Source organism: Macrotis lagotis, chromosome 5, assembly GCF_037893015.1.
Source record: "Macrotis lagotis isolate mMagLag1 chromosome 5, bilby.v1.9.chrom.fasta, whole genome shotgun sequence".
In the NCBI taxonomy this organism is placed as follows: domain Eukaryota; kingdom Metazoa; phylum Chordata; class Mammalia; order Peramelemorphia; family Peramelidae; genus Macrotis; species Macrotis lagotis.
In genome coordinates this window covers 36,943,158-36,963,830 of record NC_133662.1, presented here as the reverse complement: position 1 = coordinate 36,963,830, position 20,673 = coordinate 36,943,158, and the positions used below count along the sequence as shown (strand labels likewise).

At 37.1% G+C, this 20,673-nt stretch overlaps 2 pseudogenes; one reads left to right on the top strand and one right to left on the bottom strand.

Annotated features, from left to right (window-relative positions):
* The first annotated feature begins 5,885 nt into the window (after positions 1-5,885).
* LOC141490329 (U1 spliceosomal RNA) lies at positions 5,886-6,032 on the top strand (annotated as a pseudogene).
* Positions 6,033-19,486: 13,454 nt separating this feature from the next.
* LOC141489671 (ubiquitin-conjugating enzyme E2 L3 pseudogene) lies at positions 19,487-19,938 on the bottom strand (annotated as a pseudogene).
* Positions 19,939-20,673: the final 735 nt, after the last annotated feature.

The window sequence follows — 20,673 nt, the reverse complement described above, 5'->3', positions numbered from 1 at the left end:
AGCTGTTAGGGTGTATGATGTTCTTATGGCTCTGCTCATCTTGCTCAGCATCAATTCATGCAAATCCTTCAAGGTTTCTCTGAAATTCCATGGAATCTTTCTTAACCAATATAGGTAAGCATCTGCTCAGCAACTTCTAGTCTTAGAAATCTAACTGGTGAACTGAGAGTTAAATGATTCTCCCAGAGTCTCAAAGTCAACATATATCAGTGGCAAGTGTTAAACCCAATTCTTCCTTCCCCTGAAGCATGTCATTCTGCAATGATGATGAAGATGATGATTATGATCATGGCAACAAAGATAGGCAGCATGACAAAGTAGCTAGAGACTGAAATCTAAAAAGTTGAAAAGACCTGGATTAAAGTTTCATCTCCCATACATACTGGTTATCTGTCCCTTGAGAAGTAAGAACTTCTCTTTGCTGTACGTAACTCTCAGTTGCAGAGAAGGAAAGTATATACTTGCCTTGCTAAAAGAATTTTCCTCATTACAAGTTCTCTACACTCAACAAATCATGTTAGGTCACAAAAAAGTCCCAAACTCAAAAGCAATAACTACTATTAACTTCTGTGTATTGCTTTAAAATTTTACAAAGCACTTTACATATGTAATCTTATTTGTATCTCAGGAGCACTATGAAGCAGGTTATATAAGCATTGATATCCTCATTGTACAGGTAAGTAAACAGTCTTCAGAAAGATGAAGATCATACATTTCCAAATCTGTTGTAATGATTTTCAAGAATGCCTTTCTATGCCATGCCTTCTAGACTTGGCATTGGTGACCTATATCTCTATCTCTTTCCCACAGGAACCTTGAGCTCCTGGAATCACCTAAGGATCTCATTGGCAAGTTTTCTCCTTATCTTGTCTAGAACTAGGTTTCCATTCACTTCCTAGTTGTATTGTTTCTACTACTTTCTCAGCCTGTCAATCTCCCCATAATGTGTTAACTTCCTCTCATGAAAACATAAGATCCCTAAAGTCAGGTACTTATCTTGCTTCTTCTGGTCATTCAGTTATTTCAGAAGTGTCTGACTCTTTATGATTCCTATTTGATGTTTTCTTGGCAAAGATACTGGAGTATTTTGCTGTTGCTGTTCCGAGCTCATTTTACAGGTGAGGCAACTGAGGCAAACACTTTAATTAGCTTGCCCAGTGTCACACAGCTAGTAAATGTCTGAGGTGGGATTTGAATTCAGGTCTTCCTGACTCAAGGTCCCGTGCTCTATCCCTATACCACCTAGCTGCCCACTATCTTACTTACTTTTATTTATATCTATACCCAGTGCTTTACAGATACTTGGCATATAGTAAGCATTTAAGAAAAGCTCTATCTATCTATCTATCTATCTGTCTGTCTATCCAGTTTTGGACTAAGAGCTGCACCTAAGATGTTATAGGGGAAATTATTTGCCCAAGGTATTGGAGAAAAACATTTGTATTTTTGTTCTTGCTATATTTTTGAAATAAATATTAAGTGGCAATTAAACAAGCAAATAAATAAATGAATGAATGAATGGATGAATGAATGAATAAATAAATATATGAATGAATGAATACTAAGTGGTGTTACTAAGAGATGTTAGCCTTTTGGCACTCAAAAATAGGAAGGAACACAGCTGATTGGATCTTGAGCCACTGGTGGAGAATAAAAGATTCCCCAACTCCCAAAGAGGATAAAAAGCAGTATGTCTGACCCTGAGAGTGGGGACAGTGCCACCATGTTATGTATCTATTTGTCTCTGTCTCTCTCACTATTCATCTGTCTGTCTATCTACTTACTGATCTATCTATATCTACAATATATTCCTTCCTATTCCCAGTGGCTTCCTCAAGAGGTCATAGGATCATGCAAGGGCAGATTTAGAGTTGGAAATGATCTTAGAGGTCATTAAGTCCAATCCCTTCATTTTACAGATGAGGATCTCTAAGCCTAGAGAGGTTTAGCAATTTGCCCAGTATCACACAGTCAGTAAATATCTGAGATCTTCATAACTCCAAGTCCATAGGGTATACCCCAGGAGAGGTAAAATAGTCAAAATTTATACCCAGTTAAATACCTATTCCATGGCACCCAGGGTACTGTCATGCCTTTCATAACTGCCAGTCCTTTTTTCTGGCACACACACACACACACACACACACACACACACACACACACACACACACACACACAAAACCACTGGCATATTTCAAGGATATAGACAGTTAAATTGAGAGAGCGTCTGAAAAGAAACTGGGAGAGAGCAGACTTCTTCATCTGCAGACTCCACTCCAATGTTCATTTCCAAATCCCACAGCCCAATTCACAAAGTAATAATAGACTTTGTGATTTAGCTTCTCTCAAACTCGGTCAAAACCTCCAGGCATGCTGGCTCCCTCCCTGAACCCTGCAGTTTAGCAGTTGTCACCCTAAACACTAAGACAAATCAGCGTGCCCCACAAGTCACAGCTCTGTGCACTTAAAGACCAAGGACTGATAGTCCAGGAACATTTTCTACAGTGTCACTCGAAATTGAAACATGGTCCCAAGCAATCTGCAGTTACACAGAAAGAATTCTTGCCTTCCATCAGACAGGGAATCAGAGGGCAGGCCACTAATCCTCTGGGGACATCACAGTACACATTCCTGCTGCAGCTGATGCTGTCCGTCTTTAGACAAGCATGTTTACTCTGTAACTCTGGCCAGCTATCAGACAGAGGAGGGAAAAAAATAAATTATAAGAGAGGGACAGAGATCCATGCCCCCTGAGACTTGTTCATGGGAAAAATAGGCACAAAGTTTCCCCTAAATTATTTCTTCTGAAAATGACTGGCAGCTGTGAGTGCTAGAAGGTAAAATCTAGAAAAGTTTTTGCAATATGCCCAATTTTCTACTTTCTGTCCTTAGGTGAAAAGTCTTTAAGCTTCCCTGAGGACCTAAAGATTTGAAAAGGAAAAGGTAACTGAATATGAAGTTTTCCCACTATTTATACAGAGCAGATTTTTTAAAAGTAAATTGAACTAGTCTACTGAAATGAAATGCCAATTAACTGTAGGTAGGAGGGCCACTGCTATCCAATTGGTGGCTCATGGCAAAATTGGGCTTTCATAGACAGGAAGAAGAAATTTCCATTTTGGAAATCAGGGCCTTAGATAGCATCCAGAAGTGAAAATACATTATAATATCTTCATCTCTTCCCTTCACATACTTCTTTTAAATTTAGGGAACTATAGGCTAGTACATAGATCATTGGTTAAAAACCCTTTGCCCTCAGGTCACCTTTAAGTCGAATTCTCCAGATCCATACATCTTGTCTGTAGATGAATCTTCATACTTAGAAAAATAATTACCCAATTTGTGGGTTATTCCTAGGACATGTTTAATCTAGGACTTGTTTTGCCTTGACATTCAACACATTTCTGGGGGCATATAATACACTGCAAGACTGAATAGAAATAATGCGGAATCATCTGTTATTTAAGACCCCCTAGGCACTTCCAAAATTAGTTGTATAAATTTGAACAAGTAGATTTAACTTTCTGAAAATGCAATGATCTCATCAGCACAATGAAGAGGAATGCTATATACTAAGCAATCTTCCTTCCAATCCTTACATAAATCATTAATAAATATGTGGTAGGTGTTTAAGGCATTGAAAATATATGATTCAGGCCCTTCATTGCCTTGTTCCTGGACCTCTATAATTGGTTTTCCAACTTCTAAATCTTGCCCTCCACAATCTGTACTAAATATAGCTGCATGAATCTATGTCATTATCATAAATATTTGGTGAATCCCTATTGTCTCTAACCAGGGTTCTTAACCTGAGGCCATGAATTTTTTTTAACAAAATGGTTAATAAAATAAAAACCATATGTTAATATAATTCCTTCCTTTGATAATTATATAAATTTTATTTTATGCATTTTAAAATATTATTCTGAAAAGGACTTTATATACTTGAGCAAACTGCCAATGGAGTTCAGGAATTCAGAGAAAGGAAATAAGCATGTATACAGTGTCTATTATATGCCAATATGGTACTAAACCCTGCAAAGTAAGTGTTGTTATTATCCCCATTTTACAGTCAAGGAAACTAGGGCAAATAGAAGTTGAGTGATTTGCTCAAGGTCATGTATTTAGTAACTTATGAGATTGGATTTCAACTCAGGTCTTCATGACTCCAAGTTCTAAACTCTATCCTTTAAGCCAACTAGCTGCCTTTTTTGGGTCCGTGACAGGAAAACATTTAAGAAATTCTGCTCTAAAATTTGAAACTATGACTAAAGTGCTATAGAATTGGGCCAATCTTTGTTTTTTGGTTTGTGGGGGGGGGGGGCTGGTTTTTGCTTTTTTTTTTTTGCAAGGCAATGGGGTTAAGTGATTTGTCCACAGCTAGGTTATTATGTGTCTGAGGTCTAATTTGAACTCAGGTCCTCTTGACTCCAGGGTCAGTACTCTATCTACCATGCCATCTAGCTGCTCAACCAGGCATATCTTTGATCCAGAAATATCACTATTAGGTCAAAGAGGGTTTTTTTTTTAAATGAAAAAATAATCTATTTGTACAAAATTTTTTTTAACAGCTCTTTTTGTGGCAGCTAAGAATTAGAAATTGAGTGAGATGCTCATCAATTGGGGAATGGCTGAACAAGCTATGTGATTGTAGTAGGTGATTTCAGAAAAACATGATAAGATCCATATGAACTGATGCAAAGTAAAATAAGAAGACTTGGGAGGTCATTATGCACAGTAAGAAGGAGGAGGTGGAAGAGTAGAAAAAGAAGGAGGAGGACAAGAGCAAAAAAAACAAAAGAATAAAAAGAGCAAGAAGGAAAAAAAGATCAAGAACAAGAAGACAAAGAAGCTCTTTTCTTCAAGAAGCAATCTGTGATTATTGTACAGTTTCTTAAGTGTTATTCAAGCCTATGATTTTCCTATGATATGATGCTGACCCTAACTTTTTTACTATATTTAGTGCCTCTCCCAGGCATATATATTAACTCATTGACCTGGTCATGTATAGTAAGAGAAGGTTGCATTTCACCTACCATTTCCCAGAAAATACTTTATCCTGGCAGCTCACTCCAGCCCTGAAAGTGACACAGTGAAAGTACCTGCCACTCCTGTGGGATCTCTCTCTCTTTTGTATGGTTCCTCCAAGAACCTTCATTTGAGGAGGTTACTGAGGCCAACCATATCTCATCCCTTTCCAAGCTACACTTTGGACTTTCTCTATTATGCTCCCCAGCAGAGTACTTTCCCATCAGTCCTTTACAGCTTCTTTTTATGTCTTAACTTCTCCCATTAGAATGTAAGCTCCTTAAAGGCAATGTCTGCCTTTCTATTTGTATTATCATTACCTAACTTAATATTTGTTGACCAACTGACTGACCAACTATCCAACTACATTGGAAAAATGGGCATTTTACCTCTCTAATTTTCATGTATTCAAAGAATGAACAAAAATGCTTATGGTTTTATTTATCAAGGAATATTGTACAATCTTAACATGTATATTAGATACTTGGAGAACTCTGAAGGATATATTTTACTTTACCAAATTCCCTGGGTGTTTTTTTGTAATTAATAAAATATTAGCACACTTGAAGGCTACATTCCCTCCACCATTCATTCTACTATGTGTTTATAAAAATGTTACCTATAGCAGAGAACTGTTTGCAAACACTATTACATTCTCTTCTCATATTTTTCTCAAGGATTCCCTCCTTACATGAATAGTTCATTTGTATAAAGATTTTTTAAAGATAAGAATGTAGGCCTGTGGATTGATAATTACTGGTTTTCCCAATTATCTTTTGGGAATACTAAAATCTTTGGTATTTTCTATACTTTTTACTATATACTATACAGTAAAATATCTAATAATATGAGTTCTCATACTTATCTGGCAGGGAGGATTCCATGATCACAGAGGTGGCTCCCCCAGGGTGAGGTTTATCCATTGCACTTCAGATTTCCCCAAAGGCAGGAAACTCAGCCTCTTAATTTATGGTAGTGGGGGACTGTGTTCTCACTCTCCTCGTGGGAGGAAAAATGCATTGTCAGTACTTTAAGGATTGTATTACTTTCTGAAGCGGATTTTCTTTAAATGACCTGGTCCGATTACCTTTTCTGATTTCATCTTCTTAAGTGTCATTTCTACTTTCTTCTTTACTCCACCAAGGACCAATGTGTTCAGGACTATAAGTGGTAGTTTCTCTGTCCCTGATGATGAAAATAGCCTCACAGAAATATTGATAGATTTGTGCCATTTTCTACATGTCTGTTGTCCTCTTTCCAGTTTCATCTAGTTAGGCTCTTGGAATGATGTGGTGTAGTTGAGACTAAGTACAAATTTTCTTTAGATCTTTATCTTCATTGCTTGTAACCTTCTGCCATCCTCTTCCCTAGTGTTTTATTGTATTCTAACTCTAAGTTGCCATGTCTCTCTACTTGACAGAAGGTCAAATATTTGCTAAATCAGTTTTTGGACTATTTAGACTTCATTGGTTTAGGTATTAATATTTAAGTATTAATATCAAACATCAGTATCTATGCTCTTCTGCTTTTCCCATTTCTGGCATGGATGGTTTATTGGTATAATATATACACAGCAGCAGTAGCTGGACCCAGGTGAGTTGGAATGCCTGCCTTCTCTTTCTCCACCAAAGCTCCCTTTCAGTTCTGAACTGATGCACATAGATGAGGTTCAGATAAGAGAGGGACTGGTTTCATAAAAGGGAATGAGGTTCTTTTCTCACACTCTCTGGCTCTTAAAATTCTTACCCCAGAATTCTGTGGGAAAAATCACTTATATTTGTTTTGTTGATGACTAGAGTCTTCTTAAAAAGGATAGAAAGGAGGCAGAGCCAAGATGGCGGCAGGAGCACAGCCTCTCTTGAGTGCTCTCTCCAAAATATTTCAAAAATCTTAAAATTATGACTCTAACTAAATTATCAAGAGACAAAACCCACAGAAAGATCTAGTGAGGCAATTCTCCAGTCCAGGCTAACCTGGAAAATACCTTGCCAGAGTGAAGGAATTTCAGCCTACCAGGAATAACACCAAGGTGCCTGGGTCCCTAGGAGTCCTGGCTCCTGGCAGCAGAAGCAATGTCCTGACCTTCACCCCAGGAAACATCAAACACAGCTTTGAAGATCAGTGGGAAACCTCTGCCAGAGTGAGAGCGAAGCCCAGATCCTCAGTGTAGCCGCAGCCCTGAGTGCAGTCCAGATCCCAGGAAACAGAAGCAGGCCCATGGAGCCGCCTTAGCAGGAGCCACTTGGCAGCTGCTCCCTGAGTGCTCAGCCCTTGGAAGGATACTGCTGAGGTCTGCCCTCTGTCCCTGGAACAGGACTCTGGGTCTTTGACCAAATTTAGACCCTGGTTACAGTCTGGGGTCCTCATAGAGCAGGGATCCCCCTCACAGCCCCAGGGCAGAGGGGTATGCTTGTGGTCATTTAACAAACCAGGAGAACAGTCAGAGCCTCACACTCTGAGGTCCTTGTGGGAGTAGGGGGGCGGGGAGAATAATACTCAGAAGCTCAGGAGGCATCCCAAAACCAGGCACAGGCTGGGGAAATGAGTAAAAAAGAAAAAAAAAAAAGGAACCTGACCATAGACAATAACTTTGGTCCCATGGAAGACCAAACTACCCAATCAGAAGAGAAAGTCCAAGCTTCTGCATCTAAGGACTCCAAAAAATATAGAAGTTGGGCTCAGGTTATGACAAAGCTCAAAAAAGATTTTGAAACTCAAGTAAGGGAGATAGGAGAAAAGTTGAGAAAAGAAATGAGTGAGATTCAGGGAAAAACATGAAAATGAAGTCAGCAACTTAGTCAAGGAGATCCCAAAAAATGCTGAAGAAAATAACATGTTAAAAACAAGCTTAGGTCAAATGGATAAAACAGTTCAAAAAGTTATTGAGGAGAAAAAAATGCTTTAAAAAGCAGAAATGGCCAGATGGAAAAGGAGATAAGAAAGCTCTCTGAGGAAAACCAATCCTTCAGATGTAGAATGGAGCTAAAGGAAGCAGATGACTTTGAGAGAAATCAAGACACAATATTCAACACCAAAAGAATGAAAAATTGGAAGAAAATGTGAAGTATCTCATTGAAAAAAAACAACTGATCTGGAAAACAGATCCAGAAAAGATAATTTAAAAATTATCGAGCTACTTGAAAGTCATGATCAGGAAAAGAACCTTGACATCATTTTTAAAGAATTTCTACAGGAAAATTGCCTTGATATCCTATAAGCAAAGGGTAAAATAGAAATTGAGAGAATTCACCAATCTCCTGTGGAAAGAGATTTAAAAAAAACAACCCCCAGGAATATTATAGCCAAGTTCCAGAACTCCCAAGTCAAAAAGGAAATATAAAAGGATGGAAAGGTACACAATATGCAATGTAAATCAAATATAGGTAAGGCAGGTTTTCTCCACATAAAAGAAATACTTTACACAAGAGATTCACAAAATGCAGTAATAAATATTTAAATACTGCTGCTTTATTCTCTCAGGAGTTTGATATTTAAAACATCAAACTATGAAATATTTTGTTGGACAATAAACTGGAATTTCACATTCCCCTGGGTTCTGTGCTGTCCAAAAAAATTCTTTCAGGTCACTGTCTTCTAGGGTTTTGGGTCAAATTGGACTCTTTTCCTTGCTTTGCTACTTTCTTCAAGAAGTTCTGGAGTAGTTGCTGGGATTCCTCCTGTGGTGAAGTCACAAGTAACTGTAGACCCAGAACTTATCCTGTTCAATGCCTAAACCAACAAATTCACTTTAATTTTCATGTCCTTGGAGTGATCAGGGAGAGTAAGGGAAGGATTCTACCCTCTTGCTCCTTACATGAAGATGCTCAAAGGATTCTGAAAGAAAAGGAAGGGGGTTGGGGAGGGGGGGGGCAGAGGGAGAGAGAGAGATAGAGACAGAGACTGAGAAAATGAAAAATAGAAAGAGACAGAGACAGAGAGATGCAGAATAGAACAGTCATTCCCTTTAAGATCTACTGAGTGTGACGGGCCTCCTGGCTTAGTACCTAATTCCCTCTTTTGAAACTTTTAGCACAGCCTCCCCTAACAAACCTTTCAGTATTGAAATACACATTTCCCCAGAAATGAGTGGCTTTAGTGAGAAATAAGTTTCATTACCTTAATAAGATACTAGGAATAAGTTTGTCAATCTAACATAATGACTTCATTTTGTTTTAAGTCTCTATTTTCATTTGAGTTGTTTTAAGAAAATTGTTATCTTTTAAGAGGATTTTTTTCAATAATAAGTAAGCATTTGTGTGATATGGTCTAGTAAATAACATGTTTGCATTCTTAAACAGCTGATTAGCATATGTGGACTCTTAAGACAGATTGTCTATGGCAAAATATTATGAATGATTTTATCAGTAGCTTATATAATGAACTCTCAATCAAAGTATGTGGTTTTAAAAAAATTAGTAATACTTATTATTATAAGAAATCTACTGGAAGCCTTGGTTATCAGCCTACTCCTATGCCAGAATAAGAGTAGACTACTGCAATTAAAACTTGAACAACCTACTTCACTTGAGGTTAGAACTAACTATCACAGATTTTCCAGACATATTCCTTGGAAAAAGACAAACAACCTCTGTCAGGACAGATAGGGAATTCTGAGCAATAAGCTTAATAAGCAACGAGCATTAAGAAAGATTACTAGGACCTCTAAACACCTGGTTTGTCATTTGTCCTTAGGGGTTGATGTTTGTGTTGTTTGCATGAATTGATTAATAAGTTTTATTGCATCCATTGAGAAGTTTAAGACTAATTGGTGGTTCAATTGCATTAATTAGCATTTATATATGATTTTTTTCGACCTCACTTGAGATTTTCTTGACAAAGATACTAGAACGATTTGCATTTCCTTCTCCAGCTTTTTAGAGATGAGGAAACTGAGGCAAAACAGAGTAAAGTGATTTGCCCAAAGTCACAAGAATATTGAGTGTCAGAGACTAGGTTTGAACTCAGGAAGATGAGTTTTCCTGACTCTAGTCCCAGTACTACATCCTTTGCATTATCTAGTTTTAGTTATCATATGTAATAGTGAATTGACTATAAGCGTATACTATGCATTAGATTAGGGCATGGACTGAACATTACATGAAATGTGGCCTATCCAGAGCAGACCAAGTGACCATCATATATCTCCAATACATTTGAATAGGTCTAATTATTCATTATGTCTTCTTATTTTAGTTTCTTTTAATTTAATGTTGTTATCATTTACTCTAATATAACTTCTACATTAGTCACAGTCATTTCGTTAAAACAATCAGCTTCATTCCATGTGATTACATTCATCACATCCAGCAATAAAACTAACTGCCAATTTTTTTTAACTTCCTCTTCAGAGAGAACTTACATATCATTCATCCTTTATGCCTACAAATTTCTTTTGGTTTCTGGTTTCATTTTTATGAGGTTATCAGTATTGATACTATTTGGGGTTTGTAAATAATTTGCTAATTTGTTTCTTGGACAAATAGCTCACATTGAGAGAAACTATATTTAAGTGAATTTTTTTAGATGAACTAAACATTATATGATTCATACCAACACTGGCCCCTTTTCCAAAACTCTATAATAAGAAGCTGAGAGGTTTTAGAAGATTGGAGGACCATACTTTCCATATTAAAGATCTATATTTCTATAGGTGTGTGTGTGCATGTATGTGTTTTATGCATTTTATAATTATAGTTATATTTGTTCTCCCCTTCTAAATCACACTCCATTGTCTCAATATATCTGAAGATGATACTGGGTTCTTGAAGGCAATGCCAGCAGAACATAAATTCTGGCAGACTTTGTCTCTTGATCCCCTTGTGATTTTGGGCAAGTAATATCACTTTGTTGGACCTCACTTTACTCATTTTCAAATGGAGAGGATTAGATTAGATGATCTAATAGGCTTTATTCAATTCTATAATCTATGAGATCTGCCATGCTAGAAAGACTGGAAGTATAGTCCTGACAGTAAACTGTGTATGTTGTTTGAGAACCACCCCATGTAGGATAGAGATGGATAAGGAAAAAGAGCTAATAGCCAGTAGAGAAAACCTCTGGTACCTGTAAATACTGAGAGTCATCACTAATAGGTTGCCCCAAGGGGTTCCATATTTGGGTCATTGAAAAACCATGAAAACCATGGAAAAAGAGAATAAACAAAATGGTTCTTATTCCTATGCAGGCTCCTTTTTCTTCATCAGTGACAATAGGGACAAAAAGTTTCAAGAATCACACTATAGAAAGTTTTCAGACTATATGTATGATTCTTGAAAAAAAAATGCTACCCTACATTGGTGATCCCACATCTCAAGCCAATGCAAAAATGGTCCCCTAAAAGGAAACTCTACACTACGTAGCACCAAGAGTGAGAGGGCATCAAATCATCATGGGTAATCTCAGATGGAAGTCACTAGCAACAAAAGAGGATGGGGAGAAAAGAACAATGGGATAGCAAAAGGTCTCTTAAAAGTTATAGTTTGAGCTAAGCAATTCACACAAGGTAAGCATGTAATAAATACTTCTTACCTTATGGAATAGCTGACTACTATGTAAAAGAAACCATTATAGGGATTGGTAATAAAAAATCAAAGTGAAAAATGATTTTTAGCATTAAGGAACTTATCCTATACTTGAAAACAAGAAACAGAAATGTTGTCTTATGTTCCTCTTCCTTTTTTTTGGTGGGGGGGGAGATAGTGTGGGAGGCAATCAGGGTTAAATGACTTACCCAGAATCACACAGTTAGTAACTGTTAAATGTCTAAGGCCAGATGTGAAATCAGTGGATAGGGCACTGACCTTGGAGTTAGGAGGACAGGAATTCAAATCCAACCTCAGACACTTGCTACTTACTAACTGTGTGACAATGGGCAAGTCATTTAACCCTGACTGCCTTGCATCCAGGGCCATCTCCAGTCATCCTGATTCATATCTGGTCACTGGTCACAGATAGCTTTGAAAGAGAAAGTGAGGCAGGTGATTTAGCAGAGCACCCCCTCACTCAAATCCATTTCATGAGCTTGTCCATGGCATCACTTCTTGAATGTTGTCTTCTTCAAAAATGAATGACAAACATTATAATAATGGCTTGAATAACTTTTCATGGGGAATTGCAATAGGCCTCATCCAACATCAATCCAATCTCCCATTTTTTTTAAATTCTTATTTAATTAAGGCAGTGGGGCTAAGTGACTTGGCCAAGGTCACACTGCTAAACCATTATTAAGAGTCTGAGGTCAGATTTGAACTCAGGTCCTTTCTGACTCCAGGACTAGTGCTCTATCCACTGTACCCCACTAGCTGCCCCAAATCTCCCATTCTTAGAAAATCTTGGTATGGTGGAACAGAGGCAGGGTTGGAGGGTTGTGGTCTCTGGAATTTTCATAGAATTTTAAGTTGTACTTGTTCTGATCCACCTATTCTTCCTGACTTCATCAGTCTGAAGTCAATCTTTGCAATCTACAGTCAAACTTCATTCACCTACTCTATTGTCATTCTTGCTTATATGGGAAGAGGAGAACCTGAAAACTGAACATTTGTTCATTTGATTGTCATTTAGTAAAACATCTGTGAGCAGAGTACCATGCTATACCGTGGGAGAAATATAAAATTAAGATAGCTTTCAGCCCCTACCCTCAGTCTTAGAACTTGACATGTATATGGGACTTTGGGGTTTATAAAGAATTTTTATAATTGTTTGGTGTCCATGTGCAAGGAATGCATTGGACTAGGGCTGTGGATATAGAATTCTAAGCATTGCAAAGTGATTTTAAAATCATATATTTTAATCTTTACAATAACCCTGGGAGGAAGGTGTCATTATTATCCTCATTTTACAAATAGAAAATTGAGATTGGAAAGATTAAATGCCTTGCCAAGGTCTAAATATCAAAGATCATATTTGAACTCAAAACTTCTAAGTCCAATATTTTATCTAAAGTGCCACCTAGTTGGCAAGGTTCCTACCTACAAAAATATTCAATAAAGTCAGTGAGATTGGAACTGTTATTAATAATTAATAACTGAAAGGTAAATAATTATTATTTATTATTTTTATTATCAATATCATTTTATCAAAGAATAAACTGAGAGCCCAAAAAATGAAAGTATTTACCAGGTCACATAGCTGATAAGTGGCAAAGCTGGGATTTGAACTGGAGTATTCTGACTCTGAACCTGGAGCTCTTTTCCAACACTTCTACTGAACTTTCTTTGAAATTTCTACTATATAACCAAGTTTTAAACCCTAAGCTATCTAGAGCAGGCATAATCTCCCTTGAGTAGGATGACACCATTTGGCTCTTTCCCTCCCAAGTTACCATTTATTCATATAAATGAAACTTCTAATTTAAGCAGGTCATTTGAGGCATAATTTAGAACTAATAGGCTGAGGCAATAGTCTACAGCTTACATCCTTTCCAAACCAGGCAAGGGTTTAGAGTCACCATAGAAAACCAGGTCTCTGTGATTATTCAAGTACCAGCTGTGCACTGATCAGGAACCTGAGAGGAATTTTGTTAATTATCATTACTTAGAGGAAAATAATTAGTTGCTTTGTGAGGAGAACACAGAGTAAATGCAACTGCTTCCATTTTAATTTTAGTCACAAAAGATGATGAAAATCAAAGTTGGTCTCCATATTTGTAAAAATTACAAGCTCATTAGCACATTAGCAGATTGTGTAGGGATGGATACTCAGTTCTATGAATTAATTGGTAAATTATCTGTCTGGTCTCTAAAGTCATGGTTTTAGTGCCACAAAGAGCATAACTGCCCAATAAAAAGATAATATTTCTGAAAATGATTCCAATTCATTTTCTTCAGTATCTTTCCTTTAAAGGGATTTAAAAAAGACAGTTTAGCACAAAATGTAGACTTGAAGTTGGGAAGATCTATGTTCAAATCCCTTCTCAGATACCTATTAGCTATGCATGTGATACTAGGAGAGACACTCAAATTCTCTGAACCTCCAGTTTCTTTTTCTATAAAATGAAAATAAATACCACCTTCCTTCTGTGTATGTCTATGTACATGGTACATATGCACATGCATATATGTTGCATGTACATGTGTGTTGTGTGTTGTTAGTGTGGATATGTAAGTGTGTGTTGTGTATGCACATGTATGTGTGTGTGTGTGGATATGTGGTGGGACCAAAAAATGAATTTGATAAATATGTTTATTTATGTACATATATACAATATGCTTTGTAACCCTTAGAGTATTATATAAATATCAGCTATTCATCATTATTCAAACAACAGGACCCTGCTATTATTATAATACCCAGCTGTAGGTGACTTTTGGAATCTCTCTGACTTGTGGAACACAAAATTCTAACAGCTAGGAAAGGACCCCTTTGAAAGTGAAAGTGTCAGATCTTTATTTAGTTACTGCATTGCTAGTTCCCCTCAGAAGTTACTGTGAAAAAGAATCTTCTTGTTAGCCCATTCAAGGGCAAATATAGAGTAGTTATCTAAGGTCAAGTTTCTCTGGAGATGACAAGACCTGGAAATTCTGAAAGATGATTCCTGGGCCACCTGAGCACTCTTGTGATTTATCAATGTTGGTGGATGAATGAAAAAAAATGAATTAATAAAATTAAAACTTAAAATTTATAGAAAACCTGTGCATTGTGTTGGTAGAATTGTGAATTGGTTCAACATTCTGGAAGATAATTTGAAACTGTGATTTAAAAAAACTATAAAACTGTGCATACTCTGATGCACCAATACCATTAGCAGGTTTCTGTCCAAAGGGATTAAACAAAAGGGAAAAGAACTCTTTTCTACAAAAATATTTGTAGCAACTCTTTTTGTGGTGGCAAAGAATTAGAAATCAAGTGACTGTCACCCATCAGGTGGGGGAAGGTCTAAATATGTTGTAGTATGTGTTTGTGATGGAATAGTATTGTGCTAAAAGAAATGATGAGCAGGATAGTATCAGAAAAATCTGTAAAGACTTGGATGAACTGATGCAATGTGAAGTGAACAGAACCAGAAGGACATTGAACATAGTAGACCTAGTAATAATGGATGATAATGCACATTCAAATTGCCATGAGAAAGAACTTGTTAACTGTTTTGAGCAAGTCACAAATAGAATGACTATCAAGAACCTCCTCCTCACTAAAGAACTTTAAACAAAAACAAGATGATGACCACTTTTCTCAATTGTCATTCTTCTTGACCTTTTTGCAGTCTTTGATATTATTGATCACCTTCAACTCCTTTTTACTCTCTTCTTTCTAGAATCTAGATATTTTGGGCACTAATCTCTTTTGGTTATCCTGACTATCAGAATGCTCTCTCACAGTTTCCTTTGTTCAAGCTTATCCAGGCCTCACCCTCTAACAGTACATATCATACAAACTCTGTCCTTGGCCCTCTTCTCTTCTCCCTTTGTACTGTTTCATTTAATGATCTCATCAATCCCTATGGATTTAATGATCATTCCCATGCTAATGACTCTCAAGTCTACCTATCCTGCCTTAACTTCTCTGCTGCCTCCAATCTCACATTTTCAACTATCACATAATTCAAACTGAATCTATGGTAAATATACAGAACTCAATGTGTCCAAGACTGAACTCATTATTTTTTCCCTTAAACTCTTCCCCATCCCTTATAAACTTCTCTGTTACTGTCAAGAGTACCATTTTCCAAGTCCTCCAGTCTCAAATTCTCACTATCTCTCATTCTGGCATAGCATTGCCAAAACCTGTCAATCTTTGCAACATCTCTTGAATGTTCCCTTTCTCTCTGATACTGCCACCACCCTAATTCATGCCTATATCACCTCATCCTTAGAATATTACAATAGTCTGTTGGTGAGTCTGCCTGCCACAAGTGGCCATCCCATTCCAATTCATTCTCTATTCAGCTGCCAAAGTAATTTTCCTAAAGCACATATTCAACCATGTCCCCTGACCTATTCAACAAATTCTGGTGGATTCCTATATCAAATACAAAATTCTCTATTTACCATTCAAAGTTCAAGCAATACATTCCCTGAAAATTCAAATAGAAACCAAAGACTCCATGAGGCAGCAAGAAATATTAAAATGAAGTCAAAAGATAAGAAAAAAAAGAAAAAATAGAGATAGATTAGATAGATGGAGAGATCATAGTTAGAAGATGATAGATAGGTAGATAGATAGATAGATAGATAGATAGATAGATAGATAGATAGATAGATAGATAGATAGATAGAATGATATAGATAGATAACAAATCAACAAAAACAATTCATGGCCTGAAAAATAGATTGAGGAGGAAAAAATTAAAAATCACTGGTCTATCTGAGTGATGGAAATAGTATAATGTAAATACACAAAAGTTCTGCTTGACAAAGACTAAGATTTGAACTTTACAAATTATTGAAAGCAAAGTAATGATATGGGGCAATTCAGTGGCTCAGTGGATAGAGCTCTGGGTCTGGAGTTAGGAAAAACTGAATTCATATGATGCCTCAGAACCTTGCTAGCTGAGTGACCCTCTGCAAGACAAAAGCCCCAAGAAAAACCCATGGACAATATGGGTCATAGGGTCATGAAGAGTTGGGCACAACTAAACAAGGTGTCTTGGAGCCAGATTCCTTGCATTTGAATCCTATCTCTAATGTTAAGTGATTAAGGAAAATCACTTAATCTCACTAGGTCTTGGTTTCAGTCTGCAAAATAAAGGTTATGATACTTTCATCATTTACTTTACTGGAGAGTTGTGAAGCAAAGACTTTGCAAAATTAAAATGGGTTATGATTATTTCCTTTATTTTTTGTGAGGTAATCAGGGTTAAGTGACTAACTCAAGATCATATAGCTATGGCAGCTAGGTGGACGGTGGATAGAGCACTGGCCCTGGAGTTAGGAGGACCTGAGTTCAAATATGATCTCAGACACTTAATAATTACCTAACTGTAATTTGGAATTATGCCCAAAGAGTAGCAAAAATGTGCATACCCTTTGATCCAGCAATATCACTACTGGGTCTATACCCTGAAGAGATGATGAAAAAGGGTAAAAATATCACTTGTACAAAAATATTCATAACGGCCCTGTTTGTAGTGGCAAAGGATTGGAAATCAAGTAAATGTCCTTCAATTGGGGAATGGCTTAACAAACTGTAGTATATGTATGTCATGGAACACTATTGTTCTATTAGAAACCAGGAGGGATGGGAATTCAGGGAAGCCTGGAGGGATTTGCATGAACTGATGCTGAGCGAGATGAGCAGAACCAAAAAAAAAAAAAACATTGTATAACCTAACAGCAACATGGAAGTGATGTTCAACCTTGAAGGACTTGCTCATTCCATCAGTGCAACAATCAGGGACAATTTAGGGCTTTCTGTGATGGAGAATACCAGTATCCAGAGCAAGAATTGTAGAGTTTGAACAAAGACCAAGGACCATTACCTTTAATTTAGGGAAAAACTGATACCCTATTATGTAATCTTCCTATCTCTTATACTTTATTTTTCTTCCTTGAGGATATGATTTCTCTCTCATCACATTCAATTGGATCAATGTATACCATGGAAACAATGTAAAGACTGGAAAATTGTCTTCTATGGGGGGTGGGGGGTAGGAAAGCAAGATTAAGGGAAAAATTGTAAAACTCAAAATAAATAAAACCTTTAAAAATGAAAAAGTAATTACCTAGCTGTGTGACCTTAGGCAATCACTTAACCCCATTGCCTTAAATTTATAATTTTTTTAAAAAGGTTCACACAGCTGCGGCTAGGTGGCGCAGTGAATAAAGCACCGGTCCTGGAGTCAGGAGTACCTGGGCTCAAATCGGGTCTCAGATACTTAATAATTACCTAGCTGTGTGGCCTTGGGCAAGCTGCTTAACCCCGTTTGCCTTGCAAAAACCTTAAAAAAAAAAAAAAAAAAAAAAGGATCACACAGCTAGTACGTGTCAAGAATTTGGGGTCAAATTTGAACTCAGGTCTTCCTAACTCCAAAACTGGTGCACTATCCACAATGCCACTTAGATTTGGTGATATTATTTCTAAACTTTCTGAGATCAAGATCACTGGTTTCTAGTCTGTATATATTCATTATTTTGATAGGAAGTTTAGAATAGATTTTATTTCTCATCAACAATTTAAATTATTCTGAATTATGATTATTCATGAACTTCAGTAGGTGTCTCAGCTGATTTTCCACTCAACTAACATAAATCCATAATTCTATTCTTTACAGCCAGGAAATGTATTAAGGGGTTCAAAAAAATGACCCCAAGTCAGTTTGGTAAATATGTCTCTATTCCCCCACCAGATTTCCTTGGCTACCATAAGAATTTAAGCTAAGGATGCAGTACTTTCTAGACCAGATTCAGGGCTGCCATCTTTGTAAAGGAGTATGAATTGTGAGCTTCTACCCCACTTGGACAATTGAAGCAAAGCTCCAAGAGATGGCAAGAAGTTCAAGCTCTATCTATATACTATCACTGCCCCCTTAGAATGCCCTCTTTGCCTCCAGATGAACTGGATTATTCAGTTTCCTACTTCCTTGCCTTTGCTTATTCTGTTTACTATGTCTGATATGGTCTCCCTGCTCCATCTCTGCTTGATTAGATCCTAATCATCTTTTTTTTACAGCCTTACTTAAAGGTCACCTCCTCCTCCTCCTCCATAAAATTCCCCTGATCTTCCTAACTGGAAATATAGTAGTCATCACTTCCTCATTGAATCTCATTAACACATTGTATTTTTCATATGCTTATTCATAATTGGCATTATATTTGTCTGTGTGTATATCAAATCTGACCTCAGTTATGTACTAGCTTTGTGACCCTGGGCAAGTCATTTAACATTACTTCAGTTGCTTCAGTTTTTCATCTATAAAAGATGAACTAGAGTGGCAAACTACTCTAGTATCTTTGCCAAGAAAACTTCAAATGGAATTACAAAGAGTAAGACTGGGGGTGGGGGTGGAAAGGGAAAAGGGGAGGTATCTTATCACCCTTACATAAAATTTTTGAAGTCTTAATTCACAAAATTATAGAAACAGAGCTAGGGAACACCTTAGATGAGAAAAATAAGGAATGCAGAGAGACTGAAAGACTATTCCAAGATCATAGGTGTTAAGTACCAAACCTAGATTTTGAACCCAAGTCCCCTGAAACCAAATTAGTACTCTATCCTCTGCACTATGCCATCTCTTCCAAGGTGCCTTTCAAAAAGTACCACACTTATTCCCATGAATCTATGTTCTCATTGTTGCCAGTGTTTGCATTACCAATGAAGACTGCAACCCATCCATGGCTTCTTCTTCCTTTTTTTTCCTTTAGAAATTCTTAAATTTTTACTCCTTTCTTTATAGGTTTACTAGAACACTTTTGAGTAAGAAAACTGTAGTCCTGTCAATTTCCCAAAGAGTCATGATTACAGGATATAGGAAACAAACTGCTTCAGGGATCCACTTGCCCTGGTTGGAATCAGTCATGGAAATTCAATCCACAGGCCATGTTTCCTCATATTTCTTTATAAACTCTTTGGTGTTCTTGTAAAATTTTTTATGGTCCTTAGAGTCATCTTCAGCTAGACCAGCCAAGATGGGATGCTTCACCAGTGTTGTAAGAGACTGAATGACTTAATCAGTTTGGGGGTACTAGCTTCCAGTTTTCCACACTAATTACTGGCAAACAGACCTGCCCCTTTTCATCTATGTTAGGATGATAAATCTTGGTTTTAAAAGTGATCTTGGGTAGTGGATAAATGGATGCTGTGCTGAGAAATTGATTACAATTCTGAAGGCTTTCTTGTCATATGCAGCGTTATCAGGAATGGCAGTCTTTGCCAAGTCAATAAATGAGCTTCATAAACCTGGATATTACAGAAGTTTTTCTTCCCATACTTGCAGATTTCTTCCAGCTCCTTCATCAGCCTCCTGCTGTTTGCCATCTTGGGTCTCATCCATAACTTCTTGTTCTAGATAACTCTTGTTCACATGCTCCTCTTTTTTTTTAGGTTTTTGCAAGGCAAATGGGGTTAAGTGGCTTGCTCAAGGCCACACAGCTAGGCAATTATTAAGTGTCTGAGACCGGATTTGAAGCCAGGTACTCCTGACTCCAGGGCCAGTGCTTTATCCACTGTGCCACCTAGCCACCCCTCACATGCAACTCTTTCAATAAACATTTATAAAGTGACTAATATGTACTAGACACTGTTTTAATTCCTTTACAAATATTATTTAATCCTCACAACAACCCTAGGAGGTAGGTGATATTATTAACTCCATTTTTATAGTTGATGAAACCATGATAGGCAGAGTTAAGTAATTTGCCCAGGATGAACAACTATCTGAGGCCATATTCAAACTCAGGTCTTCCTGACTCCATACCCAACCCTCTATCTACTAGGTTACCGAGCTGACATGTGTCTGTGTAAATCCTCCATGGGAGAAATCTTTCAATCTACCTAATGAAATGGAGGAGTTTTCTGGCTCTTTTAATATTCTTTGGGCATCAAAATGATGGATTATCCTTTGATTATCCTTGACTCTTACTCCATGACCAATTCTCCTCCTTATCTGCCCATATATTTTTCTAATCTCATTTATGCCATTTCTCATGTGTAAATTTTAAGTGGTCGCACATTCATTGCCTCCATTTATGCCCACATCATGTGTCTTTTCCT